This window comes from Sardina pilchardus, chromosome 3 (genome assembly GCF_963854185.1).
Source record: "Sardina pilchardus chromosome 3, fSarPil1.1, whole genome shotgun sequence".
NCBI lineage: Eukaryota > Metazoa > Chordata > Actinopteri > Clupeiformes > Clupeidae > Sardina > Sardina pilchardus.
Genome location: NC_084996.1, coordinates 23,840,632 through 23,848,131, shown reverse-complemented (window position 1 = coordinate 23,848,131; position 7,500 = coordinate 23,840,632). Strand labels below are relative to the sequence as shown.

The 7,500-nt window shown below is 47.6% G+C and overlaps 1 protein-coding gene across 1 annotated transcript in view; it reads right to left on the bottom strand.

The window, feature by feature from the left end:
• Positions 1 to 7,500, bottom strand: part of raraa (retinoic acid receptor, alpha a) — a 158,572-nt gene that overhangs the window by 62,711 nt on the left and 88,361 nt on the right. The window lies entirely within an intron of this gene.

Sequence of the window (7,500 nt, the reverse complement as noted above, 5' to 3'; positions counted from 1 at the left end):
TTCTTCCCTCTCTATCTCTCCATTTTGTCTTTATGGAAGCAACCAATGCTACGACTAGATTGGGTTGGGGTTGTGGTGCACATACACAAGAGTGTGTGTGTGAGAGAGAGAGAGTGAGAGAGTGAGAGTGTGTGTGTGTGTGTGTGTGTGTGTGTGTGTGTGTGTGTGTGTGTGAGAGAGAGAGAGAGAGAGAGAGAGAGAGAGAGAGAGAGAGAGAGAGTGAGGGAGTGAGTGAGTGAGTGTGTGTGTGTAAGTGTGTGTGTGTTGGGGAAGGCTGAGATTATAAGACTTATGCAAAGACTTTGCAAGCCATGGGAAAAGCTAGTTGAATCTTATGTTTTTGGCCTATTTTAGAACACGGTGATGCGTGTCAAAGATGAACCTCAAAGACAGTGTTGCAGGCATGAGACTCTGTACATCAGTGGGCACGTATGGAGACGTATAGCTTGTGCTGTAGGCGTGAGACTCTGTACATCAGTGGGCCCGTATGGAGAAGTATAGCTTGTGCTGTAGGCGTGAGACTCTGTACATCAGTGGGCACGTATGGAGAACTATAGCTTGTGCTGTAGGCATGAGACTCTGTACTGTACATCAGTGGGCACGTATGGAGAAGTATAGCTTGTGCACGTCACACCTCTCCTCTCAGTGTGTGCTGTATGAACTGGTTGGTTGGGCCTCTCTGGTGGGCAGCCGTGGCCTACTGGTTAGGGCTTTGGGCTTATAACCGGAGGGTTGCCGGTTCAATCCCCGACCAGTCCACCACGGCTGAAGTGCCCTTGAGCAAGGCACCTAACCCCTTACTGCTCCCCGAGCGCTGCTGGTTGGGCAGGCAGCTCACTGCTCTGGGTTAGTGTGTGATTCACCTCACTGTGTGTTCACTGTGTGTGTTCACTAATTCGGTTAAATTGAGTTAAATGCAGAGAAACGAATTTCCCTCACGGGATCAAAAAAATTCTATTATATTCTATTCCATTCTATTATATTCTCTTTATGCACAGAGAGAAATGTACAGGTTGATTCTCGTGTACAAGGCAATAGGCTACATGCACGGAAGGCTGTTCAGGAGCTCACTGGTTTCCCCTCTGGAGTGTTAGCTGTGTTGTAACTGCATCTTGTGTTATATTTTGTTATATGTTCACTCCAACACTAAAATGGGAGCTCCTCATGCCATGAAACGATTTGAAGGCGTTCCTTAATCAGCTCAATCAAATATGTCTATGTCTGTTCTTGTTTTTTAAATTTGGTATTATTTCAGTTTTATTTGTGTGTGTCTATGTAGTCACTGTTGTCTTCTCCCTTTGTCTGTGTGTGTGCTGCCTGCCTGGCCAGGGCTCACTTGCAACAGAGATAAGGATCCCGATGTGCTCTCTTCGCTGGTTAAATAAATATGTGGACATCACCACATATTCTCCATTCTCCAAACCTTCACTACTGACCCATGCAGTCTCTGCAGTATCTCTCTCCTGTTCTCTCTTTCTTTACCTCCCCTCCTCTCCTCTCCTGTTCTCTCTATCCATACCTCCCTCTCCTCTCCTGTTCTCTCTTTCTATACCTCCCCTCCTCTTCTCTGCTGTTCTCTCTATCCATACCTCCCTCTCCTCTCCTGTTCTCTCTATCCATACCTCCTCTACTCTCTGTTCTCTCTTTCCATACCTCCCTCTACTCTCTGTTCTCTTTCCATACCTCCCCTCCTCTCCTGTTCTCTCTATCCATACCTCCCCTCCTGTTCTCTCTCTCTCTACTTCCCCTCCTCTGCTCTTCTCTCTATCCATACCTCCCTCTACTCTCTGTTCTCTCTATCCATACCTCCCCCTCTTCTCTTCTTTCTATCTTTCTCTCCTCTCCACTCCTGCTGGTTCCTCCTCTTACTTCCACACCTGGTAACCATTAGCAACCTATAACAAAGGACATGCGGGTGTGCATACACACACACACACACACACACACACACACACACACACACACACACACACACACACACACACACACACACACACACACACACACACACGAGAAAGAGAGTGGGCTATGTACGAGCTTTGAGCTTCCATTTTTTTATTTCTGATTCAATCGTGACTAATATATAATAAACACTCTCCACTTTCCACAGACACACATGTACATAAGCCCCCCCCCCCCCCCCCCCAAACACACACACACACACACACACACACACACACACACACACACACACACATATAGTGCGTCACCTTGCGACCGAGTTAAATGAAGTTATCTCTACATTTCTCTGAGGCTACATCCAAACTATTCTGTTTTCATATTAAAACAATGTTGTAGACACGCTCCATCCAGGGATGGGTAGACACATACCACACACACACACACACACACACACAGGCTCTGTCCAGGGAAGGGTAGACACAGAGAGAGAGAGAAGGGAGGAAGAGAGGGGGCATGTGGAGGAGTGTGTGTGTGTGTGTGTGTGTGTGTAGAACGAGGAGAGATCAGAGGGTCAATTAGAAACAGCACTGAAGAGCCTCAAGTGGATGAAAGGAAATTAGCCATCGTCTGCGGCCTCTTCACTCTCTCACACACAAAGAGAAATATATGTAAGAGCACACACACATGTACACACACACACACACACACACACACACACACCACTCACCCTCTAAAAGCTGCTATCAATTAACTAGAGAGAGAAAAAGGGGCAAAGAAAAAAAAGAACGAACGAAAGAGAGAGAGAGTGTGTGTGTGTGTGTGAGAGAAAGAGAGAGAAAGAAGAGGAGAGACTGAGAGAGTGAAATAGAAAGTGTGTGCGGGAGGAAGTGACGGTGAAGGACTGCAGGAGTGTGTGAGAGACAGAGAGATGGAAAAGACGGAGAGTCCAAGAAGGGATGTCCATATGTGTGTGTGTGTGTGTGTGTGTGTGTGTGTGTGTTAAACAAATCGTTCAAGGAAATGAAATAAAAGCACACAAAGTAGAAGATGGGAAAGAGGGAAGAAACAGTGGAAGAGAGAGAGAGAAAGAGAGAGAGAGAGAGGTAATCATTTTAGTTACCATGGGAATAAGGAGAGACATCTTTATCCTGGTGAGTCTCCAGGGGCATTGTGGGTAAACATTTAGCCCACCCAAAATCAATTAGCTGCTGTTGGCCTCCTTAATGAATCACTGGAGTTCAAGAGCACCACACACACACACACACACACACACACACACACACACACACACACACACGGCATGCGCACACACACACACAGCATGCGCACACACACACGCACACACACACCATGTGTACATAGAATGTACGTGCACACATACGCACGCGCGTGCGCACACACACACGCACAGACACACAGTGCAAACTCACACACATAAATATCCAGACGACACACACACACACACACACACACACACACACACACTGTGTGAGTCCCTTCATTAGGCTGGTGCTGCAGTAAGTCAGAGCAGATGGCCCGTCTCACTTCCACTCACACCACAAGCCTCCATTATCAAATCAATCAGACACACAACACAGTATAAACACACACACACACATGCACGCACGCATGTGCACATGCGCACACACATATGCATACATATGCACACACACACACAGACAATTGCGTGCACACACACACACACACACACACACACATACACACATGCACACACACACGCACACACACATAGACATTTCAAGTATTTATTTTTGTGAATTAGTGTCCTGGGGCATTCTTCTCCAATGATTCCAGAGCTTATCAATTAGATCCAAACCAGATCCAAACCTCTCTTTCTGTGTCACACACACGCACGCACGCACGCACGCACGCACGCACAGACAAAGACACAGACAAGGCTGTGTGTGTGTGTGTGTGTGTGTGTGTGTGTGTGTGTGTGTGTGTGTGTGTGTGTGTGTGGCTGTGTGTGCTTGCTTACAAGTGATCACTTAACTGCATGACCTGTTTTGTGGGAAATACCTCTAGTGAAATACTGTCAATCAGGTCACATGCAAACCTGCACACACACACGCATGCACACACACACGCACGCAAACTGGATTTCTCCCTCATCATTTCTTTCTCCCCCTTCTTCCTCTCTCTCTCTCTCTCTCTCTCTCTCTCTCTCTCTCTCTCTCTCTCTCTCTCTCTCTCGCTCTTTCCCCCTCTCATTCTCTTATTCCCTCTTTCTCCCTCCCTCTCTCCCTCTCCTTCTCTCTCTCTCTCCCTCTTTCTTCCTCTCCCTCCCTCTCCTTCTTTCTCGCTCTCACTCTCTTACTCCCTCTCTCTCTCTCTCTCTCCCTCCCTCACTCTCACTCACTCTCCCCCTCTTTCTCCCTCTCACTCACTCTCTCTCCCTCCCTCTCTAACTCCCCCCCCACCTCTGAGGGGCTAAGTAAGATGATAAATGAGAGCATGACAGTAGAGGGAGGGTAAAAGGGGGGTGGGGGGGTGACTCTCTGAGTCATCTTCCCATTCCAGCTCAGCTCTGCCCGTCAGCCCCCACCCAAGCCTAACCCCCCCCGGGCGCTGTGATAAGATCAGCCCATCTCCACCCCCATTTACTCACAATGAGAGGCGGCTGTACCACCAGCTCCACACGGGGGGGTCGGGGGGTGGCAGGGCCCTCAGGAGCAGCAGGAGAGATAAAACAGCTGCATGGATTGAGACATGCAAGTGTGTGTGTGTGTGTGTGTTGGAGTGTGTGTGTTTGTTTAATGAGTGTGAGTGGATGTGGGTAGGCAAATAATATCAAGGCAGTCTCAAACAGACCAAACAGACACAATGCACGCACGCACATAAACACACACACACACACACACACACACACACACACACACACACACACACACACACACACACACACACACACACACACACACACACACACACACACACACACACACACACACACACACACACACACACACACACACACACACACACACACACACACACACACACACACACACACACACACACACACACACACACACACAGCCCAGATGAAACTGAGCCAGTGCAAACGGTACAGATCAGATCCATCTGTAGCTTTCTGCTGAGGATCACAGTCATGTTGAAGCTCTCTGCAGGCCTACTCTGCTCTTTCTGTGTGTGTGTGTGTGTGTGTGTGTGTGTGTGTGTGTGTGTGTGTTTATGTTTGTGTTGTGTTGTTTGTGTGACAGAAAGACAGAGAGAAAGTGCGTGTGTGAGTATGTGTGCATGTTAGTATAGGAGTAAGTGTTGTCTATGTGTATGTGTCTCTTCTTGTGTGTGTGTGTGTGTGTTTCTGTGTGTATGAATGTGTGTATGCTAATATAGGAGTAAGTGTTGTCTACATGTATGTGTGTCTTTCTGTGTGTGTGTGTGTTTATCTGTGTGTGTTTCCAACTAGGGATATGATTGCCGTGGGAACAGCTGCCGTGGTTCCCATGACTGCTATTTCTTCTCTTTTATGGTCGTCCTCATTGTCTGGTCACATCCCTCTGTCCGCCTTTAGTCCGGAATATTCCGTCCACGGTCTGGATCTATTTACTTCCTGGTTAGCCCAGGTCCTCACCTCAGGCCTGTTAACTCATGAACCAGGAAACACACTCACTAACTCTCTCTCTCACACACACACATACACACATACACACACACACAAGCAAATATACCACAACACAGATGTTTACACACACACACAAGCAAATATACCACAACACAGATGTGCACACACACACACACACACACACACAAATATGCCACGACACAGATGTGTACACACACACACACACACACACATATGCAGATATGCACACAAATATACCTAATCACAGACGTCTACACACACATACACACAAACATACTCAAACAGAGACATCTACACACACACACATAAATATACTCAAACAGAGACATCCACACAACACACACACACACACACACACACACACACACACACACACACACACACACGGGGGCAAACCCAGTATATGACCCCAGTGGCTTATAGTGGCTTTTGGAGTTGGAAAGGCAGCAGGCATGGATGGCAGTGAGTGGAGCATTCCTCAGTTTAAAAACGACACACAAAACCTCTATCTCTCCCTCCTTCTGCACGTCTGTCTGTGGATCTCTCTCTCTCTCTCTCTGTCTCTTCCTCTCTCTCTCTCTCTCTCTCCCTCTCTCCCTCTCTCCTTCTCTCGTTCTACTTCATCAGACCTTCCCCATCATAGACACACACACACACACACACACACACACACACACACACACGCACACTAAAGTACATACACAAGTAAGTACATGCATGCACACGCATAACAAAAAATAGCGCACACACACACACACACACACACACGCACATACACAAAAGTACATACACAAGTAAGTCCATGCATGCATACACATAACACAAAACAAGTGCACATGCGCACACACACACACACACACACACACACACACACACGGTAGTTGTGTCAGGTCCTTCTCGGAAGGTGTGAAAGGAATGTAAACATCAAGACGGACTCGTGCACAGTCATGCTTCTCGTGTGTGTGTGTGTATATGTGTGTACTTACTTGTGTCCATCTAATGCAGTCATGCATAACAGTGACTGACAGGCTATTGTGTGTGTGTGTGTGTGTGTGCTTATATGCAAATGTTTTTGTCTTTTTTTGGTGTTTGAATATGTTTGACAGATACAGTGTGTGTGTGTGTGTGTGTGTGTGTGTGTGTGTGTGTGTGTGGTCATGCTCCTGCATCTCAGGGCTGTGGGTTGTGGCAACAAAAGAGACTAAAGACATCAGTGTGTGTTTGCCTGAGAAAAGGCCACGCTGATTTAATCGGCACTGAGTCACCAAAACACACACACACACACACACAGGCATCTTTACACACGTATGCACGCACGCAGGCACGCACACCGTGGCATCTTAACACACACACACACACACACACACACATACACTCTCTCGCACACACACACACTCACATGCACACATAGGCATCTTAACACACACACACACACACACACACACACACACACACACACACACACACACACACACACACACACACACACACACACACACACACACACACACACACACACACACACACACACACACACACACACACACACACACACACAGGCATCTTTACACACACATTAATTAAGAGAAGCACGTCTGCAGCGAGTCGGATTTGCTTTGACATTTCTTGGCAGGCCCTTGTGTAACAGCAGACTCTGTCTCCCAGCTCTCACCCTCTTTCCCTCTCCCCCTCTCCCCCTCTTTTTTACTTTCTCCTCTCTCTCTCTCTCTCTCTCTCTCTCTCTCTCTCTCTCTCCCTTTGTCTCTTTCGGGTGTTGTTTTAATCCACTCTGAGGGGAAGAAATGGAGCCATCAGGGATTACTGTGACAGCAAACAGAGAGAGAGAGAGAGAGAGGGAATAAGAGAAGGAGAAAGGGAGAGAGAGAGAGGGAGGGAGAGAGGGGGAGAGGGAATAAGAGAGGGAGAAAGGGAGAGAGAGAGGGAGGGAGAGAGGGAGGGAGAGAGAG